The sequence below is a fragment of the Cryptomeria japonica genome, unplaced genomic scaffold (assembly GCF_030272615.1).
Source record: "Cryptomeria japonica unplaced genomic scaffold, Sugi_1.0 HiC_scaffold_192, whole genome shotgun sequence".
Classification (NCBI taxonomy): domain Eukaryota; kingdom Viridiplantae; phylum Streptophyta; class Pinopsida; order Cupressales; family Cupressaceae; genus Cryptomeria; species Cryptomeria japonica.
In genome coordinates this window covers 166,405-190,000 of record NW_026729014.1, presented here as the reverse complement: position 1 = coordinate 190,000, position 23,596 = coordinate 166,405, and the positions used below count along the sequence as shown (strand labels likewise).

General features: G+C 61.2%; 2 non-coding genes across 2 annotated transcripts; both read left to right on the top strand.

Annotated features, from left to right (window-relative positions):
* Positions 1 to 11,528: 11,528 nt before the first annotated feature.
* Positions 11,529 to 11,647, top strand: LOC131867990 (5S ribosomal RNA). Its single transcript, XR_009366510.1, has one exon. It is a non-coding gene; the product is annotated as a 5S ribosomal RNA (ribosomal RNA).
* A 5,915-nt stretch (positions 11,648 to 17,562) lies between these two features.
* Positions 17,563 to 17,681, top strand: LOC131867985 (5S ribosomal RNA). The gene has a single exon (XR_009366505.1). It is a non-coding gene; the product is annotated as a 5S ribosomal RNA (ribosomal RNA).
* The last annotated feature ends 5,915 nt before the right edge of the window (positions 17,682 to 23,596 follow it).

Here is a 23,596-nt window from a genome sequence, read left to right as displayed (position 1 = left end):
GGGGGTGCGAGGCGAGGGATGGGGCGGGAAGGCCCCAACGGCTAGACGGAAGAGGCTTCAGGGCCGCCTCGGAATGGTCCAAGCATCGGACGCGCTTGGGGCGACTACCAGTGACAACCCCTCATCCCGCGATGCGTCCGATACGAAGATGGTTCCAAGGCGGCCGAGGAGCCTCACCGCATAGCAATCGGGGTGCGAGGTGGGGGATGCGGCGAGATGGCCCCAACGGCTAGACGGAAGAGGCCACAGGGCCGCGTCGGAATAGTCCAAGCATCGGACGCGCTTGGGGCGACTACCAGTGACAACCCCTTATCCCGCGATGCGTCCGATACGAAGATAGTTCCAAGGCGGCCGAGGAGCCTCACCGCATAGCAATCCGGGTGCGAGGTGGGGGATGCGGCGAGATGGCCCCAACGGCTAGACGGAAGAGGCTGCAGGGCCGCCTCGGAATAGTCCAAGCATCGGACGCGCTTGGGGCGACTACCAGTGACAACCCCTTATCCCGCGATGCTTCCGATACGAAGACAGTTCCAAGGCGGCCGAGGAGCCTCACCGCATAGCAATGGGGGTGCGAGGTGAGGGATGCGGCGAGATGGCCCCAACGGCTAGACGGAAGAGGCCACAGGGCCGCCTCGGAATAGTCCAAGCATCGGACGCGCTTGGGGCGACTACCAGTGACAACCCCTTATCCCGCGATGCATCCGATACGAAGATAGTTCCCAGGCGGCCGAGGAGCCTCACCGCATAGCAATCGGGGTGCGAGGCGAGGGATGCGGCGAGATGGCCCCAAAGGGTAGACGGAAGAGGCTGTGGGGCCGCCTCGGAATAGTCCAAGCATCGAACGCGCTTGGGGCGACTACCACTGCCAACCCCTTATCCCGCGATGCGTCCGATACACAGATAGTTCCGAGGCGGCCGAGGAGCTGGGGGATGCGGCGAGATGGCCCCAACGGCTAGACGGAAGAGGCTGCAGGGCCGCCTCGGAATAGTCCAAGCATCGGACGCGCTTGGGGCGACTACCAGTGACAACCCCTTATCCCGCGATGCGTCCGATACACAGATAGTTCCGAGGCGGCCAAGGAGCCTCACCGCATAGCAATCGTGGTGCGAGGTGGGGGATGCAGCGAGATGGCCCCAACGGCTAGACGGAAGAGGCTGCAGGGCCGCCTCGGAATGGTCCAAGCATCGGACGCGCTTGGGGCGACTACCACTGCCAACCCCTTATCCCGCGATGCGTCCGATACACAGATAGTTCCAAGGCGGCCGAGGAGCCTCACCGAATAGCAATCGGGGTGCGAGGCGAGGGATGCGGCGAGAAAGCCCCAACGGCTAGAGGGAAGAGGCTTCAGGTCCGCCTCGGAATGGTCCAAGCATCGGACGCGCTTGGGGCGACTACCAGTGACAACCCCTTATCCCGCGACGCGTCCGATACACAGATAGTTCCAAGGCGGCCGAGGAGCCTCACCGCATAGCAATCGGGGTGCGAGGCGAGGGATGCGGCGAGAAGGACCCAACGGCTAGACGGAAGAGGCTTCAGGGCCGCCTCGGAATGGTCCAAGCATCGGACGCGCTTGGGGCGACTACCAGTGACAACCCCTTATCCCGCGACGCGTCCGATACACAGATAGTTCCAAGGCGGCCGAGGAGCCTCACCGCATAGCAATCGGGGTGCGAGGCGAGGGATGCGGCGAGAAGGACCCAACGGCTAGACGGAAGAGGCTTCAGGTCCGCCTCGGAATGGTCCAAGCATCGGACGCGCTTGGGGCGACTACCAGTGACAACCCCTTATCCCGCGACGCGTCCGATACACAGATAGTTCCAAGGCGGCCGAGGAGCCTCACCGCATAGCAATCGGGGTGCGAGGCGAGGGATGCGGCGAGAAGGACCCAACGGCTAGACGGAAGAGGCTTCAGGGCCGCCTCGGAATGGTCCAAGCATCGGACGCGCTTGGGGCGACTACCAGTGACAACCCCTTATCCCGCGATGCGTCCGATACACAGATAGTTCCAAGGCGGCCGAGGAGCCTCACCGCATAGCAATCGGGGTGCGAGGCGAGGGATGCGGCGAGAAGGACCCAACGGCTAGACGGAAGAGGCTTCAGGGCCGCCTCGGAATGGTCCAAGCATCGGACGCGCTTGGGGCGACTACCAGTGACAACCCCTTATCCCGCGACGCGTCCGATACACAGATAGTTCCAAGGCGGCCGAGGAGCCTCACCGCATAGCAATCGGGGTGCGAGGCGAGGGATGCGGCAAGAAGGACCCAACGGCTAGACGGAAGAGGCTTCAGGGCCGCCTCGGAATGGTCCAAGCATCGGACGCGCTTGGGGCGACTACCAGTGACAACCCCTTATCCCGCGACGCGTCCGATACACAGATAGTTCCAAGGCGGCCGAGGAGCCTCACCGCATAGCAATCGGGGTGCGAGGCGAGGGATGCGGCGAGAAGGACCCAACGGCTAGACGGAAGAGGCTTCAGGTCCGCCTCGGAATGGTCCAAGCATCAGACGCGCTTGGGGCGACTACCAGTGACAACCCCTTATCCCGCGACGCGTCCGATACACAGATAGTTCCAAGGCGGCCGAGGAGCCTCACCGCATAGCAATCGGGGTGCGAGGCGAGGGATGCGGCGAGAAGGACCCAACGGCTAGACGGAAGAGGCTTCAGGGCCGCCTCGGAATGGTCCAAGCATCGGACGCGCTTGGGGCGACTACCAGTGACAACCCCTTATCCCGCGACGCGTCCGATACACAGATAGTTCCAAGGCGGCCGAGGAGCCTCACCGCATAGCAATCGGGGTGCGAGGCGAGGGATGCGGCGAGAAGGACCCAACGGCTAGACGGAAGAGGCTTCAGGGCCGCCTCGGAATGGTCCAAGCATCGGACGCGCTTGGGGCGACTACCAGTGACAACCCCTTATCCCGCGATGCGTCCGATACACAGATAGTTCCAAGGCGGCCGAGGAGCCTCACCGCATAGCAATCGGGGTGCGAGGCGAGGGATGCGGCGAGAAGGACCCAACGGCTAGACGGAAGAGGCTTCAGGGCCGCCTCGGAATGGTCCAAGCATCGGACGCGCTTGGGGCGACTACCAGTGACAACCCCTTATCCCGCGACGCGTCCGATACACAGATAGTTCCAAGGCGGCCGAGGAGCCTCACCGCATAGCAATCGGGGTGCGAGGCGAGGGATGCGGCGAGAAGGACCCAACGGCTAGACGGAAGAGGCTTCAGGGCCGCCTCGGAATGGTCCAAGCATCGGACGCGCTTGGGGCGACTACCAGTGACAACCCCTTATCCCGCGACGCGTCCGATACACAGATAGTTCCAAGGCGGCCGAGGAGCCTCACCGCATAGCAATCGGGGTGCGAGGCGAGGGATGCGGCGAGAAGGACCCAACGGCTAGACGGAAGAGGCTTCAGGGCCGCCTCGGAATGGTCCAAGCATCGGACGCGCTTGGGGCGACTACCAGTGACAACCCCTTATCCCGCGACGCGTCCGATACACAGATAGTTCCAAGGCGGCCGAGGAGCCTCACCGCATAGCAATCGGGGTGCGAGGCGAGGGATGCGGCGAGAAGGACCCAACGGCTAGACGGAAGAGGCTTCAGGGCCGCCTGGGAATGGTCCATGCATCGCACGCGCTTGGGGCGACTACCAGTGACAACCCCTTATCCCGCGACGCGTCCGATACACAGATAGTTCCAAGGCGGCCGAGGAGCCTCACCGCATAGCAATCGGGGTGCGAGGCGAGGGATGCGGCGAGAAGGACCCAACGGCTAGACGGAAGAGGCTTCAGGGCCGCCTCGGAATGGTCCAAGCATCGGACGCGCTTGGGGCGACTACCAGTGACAACCCCTTATCCCGCGACGCGTCCGATACACAGATAGTTCCAAGGCGGCCGAGGAGCCTCACCGCATAGCAATCGGGGTGCGAGTCGAGGGATGCGGCGAGAAGGACCCAACGGCTAGACGGAAGAGGCTTCAGGGCCGCCTCGGAATGGTCCAAGCATCGGACGCGCTTGGGGCGACTACCAGTGACAACCCCTTATCCCGCGATGCGTCTGATACACAGATAGTTCCAAGGCGGCCGAGGAGCCTCACCGCATAGCAATCGGGGTGCGAGGCAAGGGATGCGGCGAGAAGGACCCAACGGCTAGACGGAAGAGGCTTCAGGGCCGCCTCGGAATGGTCCAAGCATCGGACGCGCTTGGGGCGACTACCGTTGCCAACCCCTTATCCCGCGATGCGTCTGATACACAGATAGTTCCGAGGCGGCCGAGGAGCCTCACCGCATAGCAATCGGGTTGCGAGGCAGATTATTGGGAAGGGAACCCCCTGGGATGCGGCTCAAGCAGTGCCCAAAGGGACTGGAATGCGGAATCACATCGAGAGACCCAAATGCTATACGAGGGCTCAAATCGAATTATCGATTTGGCCACGACATGGACGCATCGGAACGACTACCTTTGCCGAACCACTCGCAATTGCATCCATACCGAAACCAATAGACATTTCCGTTAGAGCCCTCGCATAGCATTCGGGAATCTCGCATGCCCCTCTAAATCGACCAATGCTGGCGCTCAACGAAAATCCGAGCGCTACCACCGTTCGAGCGCCAGCATTGGTCGAGTTAGAGGGGCACGGGGGAGAATGCTCCAGTCAACACCTCCCCTATATAAGTTATTTGTCCGATTCTCGCACAACCGTAGTCTGCCTCGTCGAATCAAACAACGGTCCCAGATTCCGACTTCCGTTCCGTAGAGACCCAAAAGCTAGATGGAGGCTCGCAAGAAAGAGAGTCGGCGCATAGCAATCGGGTTTCTCGAACGTTTAGGGACCGAGCTCACTTGCGGATAGGGCAAAATCCGCCAAGCAACCCAAAAGCTAGACGGGGGCTCGAATCGAATCGCCTAGGCGGCCACAACAACGACGTGTTGGATCGACTACCAGTGCCAAACCATTCAGCAAGACTAGTCTGTGTCGAGGCCGGATAGAGATTCTCAGAGAGCGCCCGTATAGCATTTAGGAGACCTGCCGCGTCCCTCACACTCGACAAATGGTGGTGCACGTTTATAAATCCGAGCGATCCCAACCCTTTCAAGCACCAACATCGGTCGAGATAGAGGGGCACGGAGGGGGCTGCGTGAGACAACACAGTCCCCTATATAAGTTATTTGTCCGATTCTCACACATCCGAAGAATGGTCATCAAATCGGACAACAGCCCAAACTTCCGACTTCCGTCCCAGAAAGCCCAAGAGCTATCTAAAACGTTCATGGCCGGAACTCGATCGCGGCTATACCAGTCCGCCAAGCAACCCAAAAGCTAGACTGGAGCTCTAGTCGAATCACCTCTGTGGCCATTGCAAGGACGTGTTGGAGCGACTACCATTGCCGAACCATTCCGCAGGTCGAGTCCATACCAAGGCCGCATAGAGATTCACGATGAGCTCCTGCATAGCAATCAGGAGACTTGCCGTGTCCATCACAATCGATAAATCCTGGTGCAAGATTTTTGCATCCGAGCGCTCCAACCAGTCGAGCACCAGCATCAATCGACATAAACGGGCACGGGGGGAGGATGCTCGAGAACACTACCTCCCCTATATAAGTTATTTGTCCGATTCTCAAGCAGCCGAAGTCTGGTCATCGAATCGGGTCAAAGACCACAACTTCCGACTTTACCCACAATGCAAGTCATCGAATCGAACATCGGCCCCCGAGTCGGACTCCATGCGTATGTCAGGTCATCGGACCCAAATTCCGCCTTCCTGCGCATGGCGGGCCATCAATATCAACTCGGTCATCGGACCCAAACTCCGCCTTTCTGCGCATGGCACGCCTTCAAATCGGTCATCGGACCCAAATTCCGCCTTCCTGTGCATGGCGGGCCATCAACATCAACTCGGTCATCGGACCCAAATTCCGCCTTTCTGCGCATGGCACGCCATCAACTCGGTCATCGGACCCAAATTCCGCCTTCCTGCGCATGGCAGGTCATCGGACACAAATTCAGACCTCGCCAATATGCCTACGTATCGAATCGGTCATCGGACCCAACTTCCGACTTCATCCATACTGTAGGGTCTTTGAGGTTGGCGCGGTGCGCTCAACCCGGGGAGTCGACCCATCGAAGCATACACCTCCCCTATATAAGCTATTTGTCCGATTCCCACACCTGTGTAGTTTGCACCTCTGACCAGGACATCGACCCCAACTTCCGAACTCGACTGCAACGACGGCACCAGCGCCTTGGTGCGCACCTTGCGACGCACAGTCCCAACATTCGCCTTCCTGCACATGGCAGGTCATCGGACCCAAATTCCGACCTCGCGAGTATGCCTACATATCGAATCGGTCATCGGACACAACTTCCGACTTCATCCATACCGTAGGGTCTTTGAGGTTGGCGCGGTGCGCTCAACCCGGGGAGTCGACCCAACGAAGCATACACCTCCCCTATATAAGCTATTTGTCCGATTCCCACACCTGTGTAGTTTGCACCTCCGATCAGGACATCGACCCCAACTTCCGAACTCGCCTGCAACGACCGAACCAGCGCCTTGGTGCGCACCTTGCAACGCACAGTGCCAACATTCGCCTTCCTGCACATGGCAGGTCATCGGACCCAAATTCCGACCTCGCGAGTATGCCTACATATCGAATCGGTCATCGGACCCAACTTCCGACTTCATCCATACCGTAGGGTCTTTGAGGTTGGCGCGGTGCGCTCAACCCGGGGAGTCGACCCAACGAAGCATACACCTCCCCTATATAAGCTATTTGTCCGATTCCCACACCTGTGTAGCTTGCACCTCCGATCAGGACATCGACCCCAACTTCCGAACTCGACTAAAAAGACCGCACCAGCACCTTGGTGTGCACCTTGCAACGCACAGTGCCAACATTCGCCTTCCTGCACATGGCAGGTCATCGGACCCAAATTCCGACCTCATGAGCATACCTACTAATCGAATCGGTCATCGGACCCAACTTCCGACTTCATCCATACCGTAGGGTCTTTGAGGTTGGCGCGGTGCGCTCAACCTGGGGAGTCGACCCATCGAAGCATACACCTCCCCTATATAAGCTATTTGTCCGATTCCGACACCTGTGTAGTTTGCACCTCCGCTCAGGACATCGACCCCAACTTCCGAACTCGCCTGCAACGACCGAACCAGCGCCTTGGTGCGCACCAAAAGTGCGCACTTTTGGAGGGCACTTTTGTGCGCTCCAAAGGTGCGCACTTTTGGAGGGCACTTTTGTGCGCTCCAAAGGTGCGCACTTTTGGAGGGCACTTTTTGGAGGGCACTTTTGTGCGCTCCAAAGGTGCGCACTTTTGGAGGGCACTTTTTGGAGGGCACTTTTCTGCGCTCCAAAGGTGCGCACTTTTGGAGGGCACTTTTTGGAGGGCACTTTTCTGCGCTCCAAAGGTGCGCACTTTTGGAGGGCACTTTTTGGAGGGCACTTTTCTGCGCTCCAAAGGTGCGCACTTTTGGAGGGCACTTTTTGGAGGGCACTTTTCTGCGCTCCAAAGGTGCGCACTTTTGGAGGGCACTTTTGTGCACTCCAAAGGTGCACACTTTTGGAGGGCACTTTTTGGAGGGCACTTTTCTGCACTCCAAAGGTGCGCACTTTTGGAGGGCACTTTTTGGAGGGCACTTTTGTGCGCTCCAAAGGTGCGCACTTTTGGAGGGCACTTTTTGGAGGGCACTTTTGTGCGCTCCAAAGGTGCGCACTTTTGGAGGGCACTTTTGTGCACTCCAAAGGTGCGCACTTTTGGAGGGCACTTTTCCTGCGCTCCAAAGGTGCACACCTAGGTGAGCACCTTCGACCACACCTTGTAGCACACCAAACTCTGACTTTCGACTTCATCCGCAATGCAGGGTCTTTGAGGTTGGCGCAATGCGCACAACCAGGGGAGTCGACCCATCAAACCCAACACCTCCCCTATATAAGCTATTTGTCTGATTCTCATACATGCGTAGCCTGCAGGAGCAATTAGGACATCGACCCCAACTTTCGGCTTCTAAACGAAAACAAGGTCTTTGAGGTTGGTGTAATGCGAACAACTAGGGGAGTCAACCCATCAAACCCAACACCTCCCCTATATAAGCTATTTGTCTGATTCTCATACATGTGTAGTCTACAGGAGCAATTAGGACATCGACCCCAACTTTTGACTTCTTAACGAAAACAAGGTCTTTGAGGTTGACGTAATGCGCACAACCAGGGGAGTCGACCCATCAAACCCAACACCTCCCCTATATAAGCTATTTGTCCGATTCTCATACATGTGTAGCCTACAGGAGCCATTAGGACATTGACCCCAACTTTTGACTTCTTAACGAAAACAAGGTCTTTGAGGTTGGCGTAATGCGCACAACCAAGGGAGTTGACCCATCAAACCCAACACCTCCCCTATATAAGCTATTTGTCTGATTCTCATACATGTGTAGCCTGCAACAACGATTAGGACATCCACCCCAACTTCTGAATTCGTCTGCGTTGACCGCACCAAAGGTGCACGCCTTGGTGCTCACCAAAATCCGACTTCCGACTTCTTCTGCTATGCGGGGTCTTTGAGGTTGGCGCAGTGCGCACAACCAGGGGAGTCAACCCACCGAATGCAACACCTCCCCTATATAAGCTATTTGTCTGATTCTCATACATGCGTAGACTGCAGCAATGATTAGGACATCCACCCCAACTTTTGACTTCTTAAACAAGACAGGGTCTTTGAAGTTGGTGCAGTGCACACAACCAGGGGAGTCGACCCATCAAACGCAACACCTCCCCTATATAAAGCTATTTGTCCGATTCTCATACGTGTAGTCTGCAGCAGCGATTAGGACATCGACCCCAACTTCCGAATTCGTTTGCATTGACCGCACCAAAGGTGCACGCCTTGGTGTGCACCTTGGAGTGCACTTTGGTGCTCACCTCGGTGCACACTTTGGTGTGCACCTCGGTGTGCACCAAAGGTGCGCACCTTGGAGCACACCAAAGGTGTACACTTTGGAGCGCACCACATAGGGTCTTTGAGAGGTTGGCGCAGTGCGCACACCAAGGTGGGTGTTGAGGTGCGTGCCGAGGTGGGTGGGTGCTAGGGTGCGCTCCATGGTGGGTGCCAGGGTGGGTGCGTGCTAGGGTGGATTCCAAAGAGGGTCATAGGGTGGGTGCCAAGGTGGGTTGGTGATATAGTGGGTTCAAAGGTGGGTACTAGGGTGGGTTCCAAGGTGGGTCACAAGTTGGGTGCCAGGATGCGTGGGTGTTAGGTTGGGTGCCAAGGTGGGCTCCTGCGTGGGTGGGTGCTAGGGTGGGTTTCAAGGTGGACGCGAGGGCGGGTGCCAAGGTGGGTAACAAGTTGGGTGTTAGGATGGGTGAGTGCTAGAGTGGGTGCCAAGGTGGGTGGGTGCTAAGGTGGATGCCAAGGTGGTTCACAGGGTGGGTGGGTTCTAGGGTGAGTTCCAAGGTGGGTCACAGGTTTAGTGCTAGGGTGCGTGTCAAGGCGGGTGTCGAGGTGCCTGGGTGCTAGGGTGTGGATGCCAATGTGGGTCATAGGGTGGGTACTAGGGTGGGCTGCAATGTGGGTGCCAAGGTGGGTAACATGCTCGGTTGGTTCTAAATTGGGTGTCAGGGTGGGTGTGCACCCACCTTGCCCGAGGTGGGTGCCAAGGTGCCAGTGTGGGTGGGTGCTAAGGTGGATGCCAAGGTGGGTGAGAAGGTGGGTGATAGGTTGAGTGGTAGGATGGGTGGGTGCCAAGATGGGTCACAGGGTGGGTGCAAGGGTGGGTAGGTGCTAGGGTTGGTGTCAGGGTGGGTGGGTGCTAGGTTGGGTTCCAAGGTGGGTGCGAGGGTGAGTGTCAAGGTGGGTCACAGGTTAGGTGCTAGGATGGGTGAGTGCTAGGGTGCAAAGGTGCCAGGGTGGGTGCTAGGATGGGTCGATGCTAGGGTGAGTGGCAAGGTGGGTCCACAAGTGTCAAGGTGGGTGCCGAGGTGGGTGCCAACTTGGGTTCCAAGGTGGGTGCCAAGTGGGCGACTGCTATGGTGGATGCCAAGGTGGGTCACGGGGTGGGTGCCAAGTTGCTAGGTTGTGTTCCAAGGTGGGTGCCAACGTGGCTGCTAGGGTGCGTGGGTTAAAGGGTGTGTCACAACGTGGGTGCCAGGATGGGTGCGCACCCACACTGGCCAAGACGGGTGCAAGGTTGGGTTCCAAGCCCGGTCACAGGCTGGGTGCTAGGATGGGTGGGTGCCAAGGTGGGCACCAGGGTGGGTGCACCCACCCTGGCCAAGGTGGGTCACGGGGTGGGTCCTAGGGTGGGTAACAGGGTGGGTACTAAGGTGCGTGCCAAGGTGGGTCATGGGGTGGGTGCCAAGGTGGGCACCAGGGTGGGTGTGCACCAACCCTAGCCAGGGTAGGTCACGGGGTGGTTGTCGGGGTGGGCGTCAAGGAGCCAAGGTGGGTGGCAAGTAGCCAAGTTGCGTGCCAAGGTGGGTGTCGGGGTGGGTGCCAAGGATCCAAGGTGGGTGCCAAGGAACCAAGGTGGGTGTCTGGGTGGGTGCCGAGGTGGGAGCCAGGGTGGGTCCCAAGGTGAGTGCAAAGGTGGGTGCCAGGGTCAAGGTGAGTGCCAATGTGGGTTCCAAGGTGCCAGGGTCAGGGTGAGTGCCAATGTGGGTTCAAAGGTGCTAAGTTGGGTGCGAGGTTGGGTGCGAGGGTGGGTGGGTGCCAAGGTGTGCTAGGTGGAAGCCCGGGTGGGTCGGCATCCCATGGGTGTCGAGTTGGGTGCCTGATGGGTGCTTCTTGTCAAGTTTTAGTCGTCGGGACTCATTTCGAGCCTTAGAGGTCGTTTCTTGTCCGGTTGCCCTGTCTTCGACCTGGGAACCCAATTTTGGTCCTCGGGTCCCATTTTTTTTTGTCTCGCATCCCACTTTTGGCCTGTGGCCTTTTCGGGGTCGATTCTCGTTTTGGGCATCAGAGCATGTTTCTTCTCCTAAAACCCAATATTTGTTTATTAAGTCTCGGAACACATTTTTGTTCTCGTGGACCCATCATGGGTCTTGGAACGCATTTGTGGTCCTTGGGTCCCATTTTGCATCCCGAAACTTGTGTTTTGGTGCTTGATCCCTATTTTGGGTGCCCACCTTGCACCAAGTGCGCACCCGGGGCAAACCGAGCGCCTTGGTGCACCGGGGCAAGATCGAGCGTGCACCCGAGGCGCCCCGAACATGCACCAAGGTGCACTCGGCCCACATGTGAGCGCAGGTCGTTGCGCCCGAGGTGGTGTGTGGGCACCGCGTTGCAGACGGGACACTGCACGCACACGACGCCCCGTCCAGGTGCACGCACGTAGGCCGGGCCGGGTGCACACCCGACGCCCTAGCAAGGTGCGCGCACCCGGGCAGGGCTCACACTTGGCGAACGGGGCGCACTTCGCGAGGGAGGGTGTGCACCTCGACGGGGGTGGGTGGCCGGGGTGGATTCGCACGTGGGTCGCGGTTTGCTAAGTACACACTGCGACAAGCTCATAACGGGTGCGATCATACCAGCGTTAGTGCACCGGATCCCATCAGAACTCCGCAGTTAAGCGCGCTTGGGCCGGAGTAGTACTAGGATGGGTGACCTCCCGGGAAGTCCCGGTGTTGCACCCTTTCTTAGTTTTTCGCCGGGCGTCGCAATGCTATTTGAATAAACCTTTTGCCCGTTTGCGTTCTCGTCGGGGCCGGGCCGGGCCGGGGTGCGCTGCCCGCACTACCGCGCGCGCGGGGGCGACACCGAGCGCGCACCCGAGGCGCCCCGAGCACACAGGCCACGGTGCAACCCGGGCGTTGTGCGCGCACCCCGGTGCGCCCGAGGTGCTGCGCGCGCACCCAGGTGAAATCGGTGTGCACCTCGGCCAGTGCGCGCTCGGTCGAGTCGCGCACGTTGGCCAAGGTGCACGGTGATGTTTCTTACTCTAAGGTTCCGCACCAGACGCCCGGGACAGGTGAGCGAAGCTGGGCGGGGCCGGGTGCGCGGCCGGGGCAGGTGCACGCAGCTGGAGAGAGCTTTGGAGCACACCAGAGGTGCGCACCTTGGAGCACACTTCGGAGCGCACCAATGATGCGCTCCATTCAAAAGTTTCCTGAAAAGGCAAAAAAAGTTGAGATTATAGAATTTCCCACTTGAGAGATTGTAAAAAAAAAAAATTTAAAATGAAGGAAACGCGGGTGCCAAGGTGTGCGCGCCCGGGTGCGCAGCCCAGCCAAGGTGTGCGCACCAAGGCGCCCACCCTGGCGAAGGTGCACGCAAGGTGCGCACCCGAGGCAAACCGGACAATTAACCCAACTTTCGACTTCGCGCGCACCTGCGCACCTTGGAGCGCACTTCGGAGCGCTCCTTGTTGCGCACCAATCTTGGGCACCTCGGAGTGCACCATGGCGCCCACCAAGGTGCGCACCCGGGGCAAACCGAGCTCCGACTTCGTGCGCACCTTGGAGCGCACGAAAGGTGCGCACCATGGCGCCCACCAAGGTGCGCAGCCCAGCCAAGGCGTGCGCATCAAGGTGCGCACCCTGGCGAAGGTGCGCACCCGGGGCAAACCGAGCTCCGACTTCGTGCGCACCTTGGAGCGCACAAAGGGTGCGCAACCCAGCCAAGGTGTGCGCACCCCGGGCAAACCGAGCTCCGAATCGTGCGCACCTTGGAGCACACTTCGGAGCCCTCCTTGGTGCGCACCGATGTTGCGCACCTCGGAGCGCACCCGGGGAAAACAATGCAATTAACCCGACTTTCGACTTCGTGGGCACCTCGGAGCGCTCTCGGGTTCGCACCTCGGAGCACACCGAGGTGCGCACCTTTGATGCGCTGCCTTCACCAATTTCCAGAAAAGGCAAGAAAACATTGAGAAGGTGTGCGCACCGAGGTGCCCACCCTGGCGAAGGTGCACGCGAGGTGCGCACCCGGGGCAAACCGGGCTCCGACTTCGTGCACGCCATGCTGCGCACCTTGGAGGGCCATGGTGCGCACCTTGGAGCACACTTCGGAGCGCTCAATGGTGCCCAACCCAGCCAAGGTGCCCACCGCGGCGAAGGTGCACGCGAGGTGCGCACCCGGGGCAAACCGGGCTCCGACTTCGTGCACGCCGCACCTTGGAGCACACTTCGGAGCGCTCCTTGGTGCACACCAGGGCGCGCAACCCAGCCGAGGTGCCCACCCCGGCGAAGGTGCACGCGGGGTGCGCACCCGAGGCAAACCGGGCTCCGACTTCGTGCACGCCATGGTGCCCACCGCGGCGAAGGTGCACGCGAGGTGCGCACCCGGGGCAAACCGGGCTCCGACTTCGTGCACGCCGCACCTTGGAGCACACTTCGGAGCGCTCCTTGGTGCGCACCAGGGCGCGCAACCCAGCCGAGGTGCCCACCCCGGCGAAGGTGCACGCGAGGTGCGCACCCGGGGCAAACCGGGCTCCGACTTCGTGCACGCCATGGTGCCCACCGCGGCGAAGGTGCACGCGAGGTGCGCACCCGGGGCAAACCGGGCTCCGACTTCGTGCACGCCGCACCTTGGAGCACACTTCGGAGCGCTCCTTGGTGCGCACCATGGTGCCCACCAGGGCGCGCAACCCCGCCGAAGGTGCACGCGAGGTGCGCACCCGGGGCAAACCGGGCTCCGACTTCGTGCACGCCGCACCTTGGAGCACACTTCGGAGCGCTCCTTGGTGCGCACCAGGGCGCGCAACCCCGCCGAAGGTGCACGCGAGGTGCGCACCCGGGGCAAACCGGGCTCCGACTTCGTGCACGCCATGGTGCGCACCAGGGTGCCCACCGCGGCGAAGGTGCGCACCCGGGGCAAACCGGGCTCCGACTTCGTGCACGCCGCACCTTGGAGCACACTTCGGAGCGCTCCTTGGTGCGCACCAGGGCGCGCAACCCAGCCGAGGTGCCCACCCCGGCGAAGGTGCACGCGAGGTGCGCACCCGGGGCAAACCGGGCTCCGACTTCGTGCACGCCATGGTGCCCACCGCGGCGAAGGTGCGCACCCGGGGCAAACCGGGCTAGGACTTCGTGCACGCCGCACCTTGGAGCACACTTCGGAGCGCTCCTTGGTGCGCACCATGGTGCCCACCAGGCCGCGCAACCCAGCCAAGGTGTGCGCACCAAGGTGCACGCGAGGTGCGCACCCGGGGCAAACCGGGGTCCGGCTTCGTGCACGCCGCACCTTGGAGCACACATCGGGGCGCTCCCGGGTTCGCACCGGCGTTGCGCACCGTGGTGGGCACCTCGGAGCGCACCGTGGTGGGCACCTCGGAGCACACCAAGGTGGGCAGCGAGGTGCGCACCTTTGATGCGATGCCTTCACTAATTTCCATAAAAGGCAAAAGAAAACGAGATTTTAAAATTTCCGTTTTGAAAGATAGTGAGAAAAAGGGAATGCTGGTGCCATCTTGAGCCCGCCCTGGTGCGCAGCCCAGCCAAGGTGTGCGCACCAAGGTGCCCACCCTGGCGAAGGTGCGCGCCCGGGCAATTAACCCAACTTCCAACTTCGCGCGCGCCAGGGTGGGAGCGCACCCAACAACCGGGCCTGGGAAGAGCCAATGCGAGAAACCCCACCAAACGCTCTGACAAAAAAAGAGGGGGCGCTCCAGTAACCCCGCTTCGGAGCGCACCCTGGGCAAACCCAGCCAGGGTGCCCACCCCGGCCAAGGTGCAGGCGAGGTGCGCACCCGGGGCAAACCGGGCTCCGACAACGTGCACGCCGCACCTTGGAGCACACTTCGTAGCGCTCCCGGGTGCGCACCTCAGAGCACACCAAGGTGGGCAGCGAGGTGCGCACCTTTGATGCGCTGCCTTCACTAATTTCCAGAAAAGGCAAAAAAAAGAGGAGATTTTAAAATTTCCGTTTTGAAAGATAGTGAAAAAAACGGAACGCGGGTGCCATCTTGAGCCCGCCCGGGTGCACAGCCCAGGTAAGGTGCCCACCCTGGCAAAGGTGCGCACCCGGGCAATTAACCCTACTTCCGACTTCGTGCGCGCCAGGGTGGCAACCGGGCCTGGGAAGAGCCAATGCGAGAAACCCCACCAAACGCTCCGACAAAAAAAGAGGCGGCGCTCCAATAACCCCGCTTCGGAGCGCAGCCGGGGCAAACCCAGCCAAGGTGCCCACCCCGACGAAGGTGCACGCGAGGTGCGCACCCGGGGCAAACCGGGCTCCGACAACGTGCACGCAGCACCTTGGAGCACACTTCGAAGCACTCCCGGGTGCCCACCGGCGTTGCGCACCGTGGTGGGCAGCGAGGTGCGCACCTTTGATGCGCTGCCTTCACTAATTTCCAGAAAAGGCAAAAAAAAATGAGATTTTAAAATTTCCGTTTTGAAAGATAGTGAAAAAAACGGAACGCGGGTGCCATCTTGAGCCCGCCCTGGTGCGCAGCCCAGGCAAGGCATGCGCACCAAGGTGCCCACCCGCGGTGCACGCCCGGGGCAAACCGGGCTCCGACTTCGTGCAGGCCGCACCTTGGAGCACACTTCGGAGCGCTCCTTGGTGCGCACCATGGTGCCCACCAGGGCGCACCCGGGGCAAACCGGGCTCCGACTTCGTGCACGCCGCACCTTGGAGCACACATCGGAGCGCTCCCAGGTTCGCACCAGCGTTGCGCACCTTTGATGCGCTGCCTTCACTAATTTCCAGAAAAGGCAAAAAAAAACGATATTTTAAAATTTCCGTTCTGAAAGATAGTGAAAAAAACGGAACGCGGGTGCCATCTTGAGCCCTTCCTGGTGCGCAGCCCAGGCAAGTTGTGCGCACCAAGGTGCCCACCCTGGCGGAGGTGCGCGCCCGGGGCAAACCGGGCTCCGACTTCGTGCACTGCATGGTGCCCACCAAGGCGCGCAACCCAGCCAAGGTGCCCACCGCAGCGAAGGTGCACGCGAGGTGCGCACCCGAGGTGCACACCCGGGGCAAACCGAGCTCCGACTTCGTGCACGCCGCACCTTGGAGCACACTTCAGAGCGCTCCTTGGTGCGCACCAGGGCGCGCAACCCAGCCAAGGTGCTCACCCCGGCGAAGGTGCACGCGAGGTGCGCACCCGGGGCAAGCCGGGCTCGGACTTCGTGCACGCCGCACCTTGGAGCACACATCGGAGCGCTCCCGGGTTCGCACCAGCATTGCGCACCTTTGATGCGCTGCCTTCACTAATTTCCAGAAAAGGCAAAAAAAAAAAAAAAACGAGATTTTAAAATTTCCGTTTTGAAAGATAGTGAAAAAAACGGAACGCGGGTGCCATCTTGAGCCCGCCCTGGTGTGCAGCCCAGGCAAGTTGTGCGCACCAAGGCACCCACCCTGGCCAAGGTGGGTCACGGGGTGGGTCCTAGGGTGGGTAACGGGGTGGGTACTAAGGTGCGTGCCAAGGTGGGTCATGGGGTGGGTGCCAAGGTGGGCACCAGGGTGGGTGTGCACCAACCCTAGCCAGGGTAGGTCACGGGGTGGTTGTCGGGGTGGGCGTCAAGGAGCCAAGGTGGGTGGCAAGTAGCCAAGTTGCGTGCCAAGGTGGGTGTCGGGGTGGGTGCCAAGGATCCAAGGTGGGTGCCAAGGAACCAAGGTGGGTGTCTGGGTGGGTGCCGAGGTGGGAGCCAGGGTGGGTCCCAAGGTGAGTGCAAAGGTGGGTGCCAGGGTCAAGGTGAGTGCCAATGTGGGTTCCAAGGTGCCAGGGTCAGGGTGAGTGCCAATGTGGGTTCAAAGGTGCTAAGTTGGGTGCGAGGTTGGGTGCGAGGGTGGGTGGGTGCCAAGGTGTGCTAGGTGGAAGCCCGGGTGGGTCGGCATCCCATGGGTGTCGAGTTGGGTGCCTGATGGGTGCTTCTTGTCAAGTTTTAGTCGTCGGGACTCATTTCGAGCCTTAGAGGTCGTTTCTTGTCCGGTTGCCCTGTCTTCGACCTGGGAACCCAATTTTGGTCCTCGGGTCCCATTTTTTTTTGTCTCGCATCCCACTTTTGGCCTGTGGCCTTTTCGGGGTCGATTCTCGTTTTGGGCATCAGAGCATGTTTCTTCTCCTAAAACCCAATATTTGTTTATTAAGTCTCGGAACACATTTTTGTTCTCGTGGACCCATCATGGGTCTTGGAACGCATTTGTGGTCCTTGGGTCCCATTTTGCATCCCGAAACTTGTGTTTTGGTGCTTGATCCCTATTTTGGGTGCCCACCTTGCACCAAGTGCGCACCCGGGGCAAACCGAGCGCCTTGGTGCACCGGGGCAAGATCGAGCGTGCACCCGAGGCGCCCCGAACATGCACCAAGGTGCACTCGGCCCACATGTGAGCGCAGGTCGTTGCGCCCGAGGTGGTGTGTGGGCACCGCGTTGCAGACGGGACACTGCACGCACACGACGCCCCGTCCAGGTGCACGCACGTAGGCCGGGCCGGGTGCACACCCGACGCCCTAGCAAGGTGCGCGCACCCGGGCAGGGCTCACACTTGGCGAACGGGGCGCACTTCGCGAGGGAGGGTGTGCACCTCGACGGGGGTGGGTGGCCGGGGTGGATTCGCACGTGGGTCGCGGTTTGCTAAGTACACACTGCGACAAGCTCATAACGGGTGCGATCATACCAGCGTTAGTGCACCGGATCCCATCAGAACTCCGCAGTTAAGCGCGCTTGGGCCGGAGTAGTACTGGGATGGGTGACCTCCCGGGAAGTCCCGGTGTTGCACCCTTTCTTAGTTTTTCGCCGGGCGTCGCAATGCTATTTGAATAAACCTTTTGCCCGTTTGCGTTCTCGTCGGGGCCGGGCCGGGCCGGGGTGCGCTGCCCGCACTACCGCGCGCGCGGGGGCGACACCGAGCGCGCACCCGAGGCGCCCCGAGCACACAGGCCACGGTGCAACCCGGGCGTTGTGCGCGCACCCCGGTGCGCCCGAGGTGCTGCGCGCGCACCCAGGTGAAATCGGTGTGCACCTCGGCCAGTGCGCGCTCGGTCGAGTCGCGCACGTTGGCCAAGGTGCACGGTGATGTTTCTTACTCTAAGGTTCCGCACCAGACGCCCGGGACAGGTGAGCGAAGCTGGGCGGGGCCGGGTGCGCGGCCGGGGCAGGTGCACGCAGCTGGAGAGAGCTTTGGAGCACACCAGAGGTGCGCACCTTGGAGCACACTTCGGAGCGCACCAATGATGCGCTCCATTCAAAAGTTTCCTGAAAAGGCAAAAAAAGTTGAGATTATAGAATTTCCCACTTGAGAGATTGTAAAAAAAAAAAATTTAAAATGAAGGAAACGCGGGTGCCAAGGTGTGCGCGCCCGGGTGCGCAGCCCAGCCAAGGTGTGCGCACCAAGGCGCCCACCCTGGCGAAGGTGCACGCAAGGTGCGCACCCGAGGCAAACCGGACAATTAACCCAACTTTCGACTTCGCGCGCACCTGCGCACCTTGGAGCGCACTTCGGAGCGCTCCTTGGTGCGCACCAATCTTGGGCACCTCGGAGTGCACCATGGCGCCCACCAAGGTGCGCACCCGGGGCAAACCGAGCTCCGACTTCGTGCGCACCTTGGAGCGCACGAAAGGTGCGCACCATGGCGCCCACCAAGGTGCGCAGCCCAGCCAAGGCGTGCGCATCAAGGTGCGCACCCTGGCGAAGGTGCGCACCCGGGGCAAACCGAGCTCCGACTTCGTGCGCACCTTGGAGCGCACAAAGGGTGCGCAACCCAGCCAAGGTGTGCGCACCCCGGGCAAACCGAGCTCCGAATCGTGCGCACCTTGGAGCACACTTCGGAGCCCTCCTTGGTGCGCACCGATGTTGCGCACCTCGGAGCGCACCCGGGGAAAACAATGCAATTAACCCGACTTTCGACTTCGTGGGCACCTCGGAGCGCTCTCGGGTTCGCACCTCGGAGCACACCGAGGTGCGCACCTTTGATGCGCTGCCTTCACCAATTTCCAGAAAAGGCAAGAAAACATTGAGAAGGTGTGCGCACCGAGGTGCCCACCCTGGCGAAGGTGCACGCGAGGTGCGCACCCGGGGCAAACCGGGCTCCGACTTCGTGCACGCCATGCTGCGCACCTTGGAGGGCCATGGTGCGCACCTTGGAGCACACTTCGGAGCGCTCAATGGTGCCCAACCCAGCCAAGGTGCCCACCGCGGCGAAGGTGCACGCGAGGTGCGCACCCGGGGCAAACCGGGCTCCGACTTCGTGCACGCCGCACCTTGGAGCACACTTCGGAGCGCTCCTTGGTGCGCACCAGGGCGCGCAACCCAGCCGAGGTGCCCACCCCGGCGAAGGTGCACGCGGGGTGCGCACCCGGGGCAAACCGGGCTCCGACTTCGTGCACGCCATGGTGCCCACCGCGGCGAAGGTGCACGCGAGGTGCGCACCCGGGGCAAACCGGGCTCCGACTTCGTGCACGCCGCACCTTGGAGCACACTTCGGAGCGCTCCTTGGTGCGCACCAGGGCGCGCAACCCAGCCGAGGTGCCCACCCCGGCGAAGGTGCACGCGAGGTGCGCACCCGGGGCAAACCGGGCTCCGACTTCGTGCACGCCATGGTGCCCACCGCGGCGAAGGTGCACGCGAGGTGCGCACCCGGGGCAAACCGGGCTCCGACTTCGTGCACGCCGCACCTTGGAGCACACTTCGGAGCGCTCCTTGGTGCGCACCATGGTGCCCACCAGGGCGCGCAACCCCGCCGAAGGTGCACGCGAGGTGCGCACCCGGGGCAAACCGGGCTCCGACTTCGTGCACGCCGCACCTTGGAGCACACTTCGGAGCGCTCCTTGGTGCGCACCAGGGCGCGCAACCCCGCCGAAGGTGCACGCGAGGTGCGCACCCGGGGCAAACCGGGCTCCGACTTCGTGCACGCCATGGTGCGCACCAGGGTGCCCACCGCGGCGAAGGTGCGCACCCGGGGCAAACCGGGCTCCGACTTCGTGCACGCCGCACCTTGGAGCACACTTCGGAGCGCTCCTTGGTGCGCACCAGGGCGCGCAACCCAGCCGAGGTGCCCACCCCGGCGAAGGTGCACGCGAGGTGCGCACCCGGGGCAAACCGGGCTCCGACTTCGTGCACGCCATGGTGCCCACCGCGGCGAAGGTGCGCACCCGGGGCAAACCGGGCTAGGACTTCGTGCACGCCGCACCTTGGAGCACACTTTGGAGCGCTCCTTGGTGCGCACCATGGTGCCCACCAGGCCGCGCAACCCAGCCAAGGTGTGCGCACCAAGGTGCACGCGAGGTGCGCACCCGGGGCAAACCGGGGTCCGGCTTCGTGCACGCCGCACCTTGGAGCACACATCGGGGCGCTCCCGGGTTCGCACCGGCGTTGCGCACCGTGGTGGGCACCTCGGAGCGCACCGTGGTGGGCACCTCGGAGCACACCAAGGTGGGCAGCGAGGTGCGCACCTTTGATGCGATGCCTTCACTAATTTCCATAAAAGGCAAAAAAAAACGAGATTTTAAAATTTCCGTTTTGAAAGATAGTGAGAAAAAGGGAATGCTGGTGCCATCTTGAGCCCGCCCTGGTGCGCAGCCCAGCCAAGGTGTGCGCACCAAGGTGCCCACCCTGGCGAAGGTGCGCGCCCGGGCAATTAACCCAACTTCCAACTTCGCGCGCGCCAGGGTGGGAGCGCACCCAACAACCGGGCCTGGGAAGAGCCAATGCGAGAAACCCCACCAAACGCTCTGACAAAAAAAGAGGGGGCGCTCCAGTAACCCCGCTTCGGAGCGCACCCTGGGCAAACCCAGCCAGGGTGCCCACCCCGGCCAAGGTGCAGGCGAGGTGCGCACCCGGGGCAAACCGGGCTCCGACAACGTGCACGCCGCACCTTGGAGCACACTTCGTAGCGCTCCCGGGTGCGCACCTCAGAGCACACCAAGGTGGGCAGCGAGGTGCGCACCTTTGATGCGCTGCCTTCACTAATTTCCAGAAAAGGCAAAAAAAAGAGGAGATTTTAAAATTTCCGTTTTGAAAGATAGTGAAAAAAACGGAACGCGGGTGCCATCTTGAGCCCGCCCTGGTGCACAGCCCAGGTAAGGTGCCCACCCTGGCAAAGGTGCGCACCCGGGCAATTAACCCTACTTCCGACTTCGTGCGCGCCAGGGTGGCAACCGGGCCTGGGAAGAGCCAATGCGAGAAACCCCACCAAACGCTCCGACAAAAAAAGAGGCGGCGCTCCAATAACCCCGCTTCGGAGCGCAGCCGGGGCAAACCCAGCCAAGGTGCCCACCCCGACGAAGGTGCACGCGAGGTGCGCACCCGGGGCAAACCGGGCTCCGACAACGTGCACGCAGCACCTTGGAGCACACTTCGAAGCACTCCCGGGTGCCCACCGGCGTTGCGCACCGTGGTGGGCAGCGAGGTGCGCACCTTTGATGCGCTGCCTTCACTAATTTCCAGAAAAGGCAAAAAAAAATGAGATTTTAAAATTTCCGTTTTGAAAGATAGTGAAAAAAACGGAACGCGGGTGCCATCTTGAGCCCGCCCTGGTGCGCAGCCCAGGCAAGGCATGCGCACCAAGGTGCCCACCCGCGGTGCACGCCCGGGGCAAACCGGGCTCCGACTTCGTGCAGGCCGCACCTTGGAGCACACTTCGGAGCGCTCCTTGGTGCGCACCATGGTGCCCACCAGGGCGCACCCGGGGCAAACCGGGCTCCGACTTCGTGCACGCCGCACCTTGGAGCACACATCGGAGCGCTCCCAGGTTCGCACCAGCGTTGCGCACCTTTGATGCGCTGCCTTCACTAATTTCCAGAAAAGGCAAAAAAAAACGATATTTTAAAATTTCCGTTCTGAAAGATAGTGAAAAAAACGGAACGCGGGTGCCATCTTGAGCCCTTCCTGGTGCGCAGCCCAGGCAAGTTGTGCGCACCAAGGTGCCCACCCTGGCGGAGGTGCGCGCCCGGGGCAAACCGGGCTCCGACTTCGTGCACTGCATGGTGCCCACCAAGGCGCGCAACCCAGCCAAGGTGCCCACCGCAGCGAAGGTGCACGCGAGGTGCGCACCCGAGGTGCACACCCGGGGCAAACCGAGCTCCGACTTCGTGCACGCCGCACCTTGGAGCACACTTCAGAGCGCTCCTTGGTGCGCACCAGGGCGCGCAACCCAGCCAAGGTGCTCACCCCGGCGAAGGTGCACGCGAGGTGCGCACCCGGGGCAAGCCGGGCTCGGACTTCGTGCACGCCGCACCTTGGAGCACACATCGGAGCGCTCCCGGGTTCGCACCAGCATTGCGCACCTTTGATGCGCTGCCTTCACTAATTTCCAGAAAAGGCAAAAAAAAAAAAAAAACGAGATTTTAAAATTTCCGTTTTGAAAGATAGTGAAAAAAACGGAACGCGGGTGCCATCTTGAGCCCGCCCTGGTGTGCAGCCCAGGCAAGTTGTGCGCACCAAGGCACCCACCCTGGCCAAGGTGGGTCACGGGGTGGGTCCTAGGGTGGGTAACGGGGTGGGTACTAAGGTGCGTGCCAAGGTGGGTCATGGGGTGGGTGCCAAGGTGGGCACCAGGGTGGGTGTGCACCAACCCTAGCCAGGGTAGGTCACGGGGTGGTTGTCGGGGTGGGCGTCAAGGAGCCAAGGTGGGTGGCAAGTAGCCAAGTTGCGTGCCAAGGTGGGTGTCGGGGTGGGTGCCAAGGATCCAAGGTGGGTGCCAAGGAACCAAGGTGGGTGTCTGGGTGGGTGCCGAGGTGGGAGCCAGGGTGGGTCCCAAGGTGAGTGCAAAGGTGGGTGCCAGGGTCAAGGTGAGTGCCAATGTGGGTTCCAAGGTGCCAGGGTCAGGGTGAGTGCCAATGTGGGTTCAAAGGTGCTAAGTTGGGTGCGAGGTTGGGTGCGAGGGTGGGTGGGTGCCAAGGTGTGCTAGGTGGAAGCCCGGGTGGGTCGGCATCCCATGGGTGTCGAGTTGGGTGCCTGATGGGTGCTTCTTGTCAAGTTTTAGTCGTCGGGACTCATTTCGAGCCTTAGAGGTCGTTTCTTGTCCGGTTGCCCTGTCTTCGACCTGGGAACCCAATTTTGGTCCTCGGGTCCCATTTTTTTTTGTCTCGCATCCCACTTTTGGCCTGTGGCCTTTTCGGGGTCGATTCTCGTTTTGGGCATCAGAGCATGTTTCTTCTCCTAAAACCCAATATTTGTTTATTAAGTCTCGGAACACATTTTTGTTCTCGTGGACCCATCATGGGTCTTGGAACGCATTTGTGGTCCTTGGGTCCCATTTTGCATCCCGAAACTTGTGTTTTGGTGCTTGATCCCTATTTTGGGTGCCCACCTTGCACCAAGTGCGCACCCGGGGCAAACCGAGCGCCTTGGTGCACCGGGGCAAGATCGAGCGTGCACCCGAGGCGCCCCGAACATGCACCAAGGTGCACTCGGCCCACATGTGAGCGCAGGTCGTTGCGCCCGAGGTGGTGTGTGGGCACCGCGTTGCAGACGGGACACTGCACGCACACGACGCCCCGTCCAGGTGCACGCACGTAGGCCGGGCCGGGTGCACACCCGACGCCCTAGCAAGGTGCGCGCACCCGGGCAGGGCTCACACTTGGCGAACGGGGCGCACTTCGCGAGGGAGGGTGTGCACCTCGACGGGGGTGGGTGGCCGGGGTGGATTCGCACGTGGGTCGCGGTTTGCTAAGTACACACTGCGACAAGCTCATAAC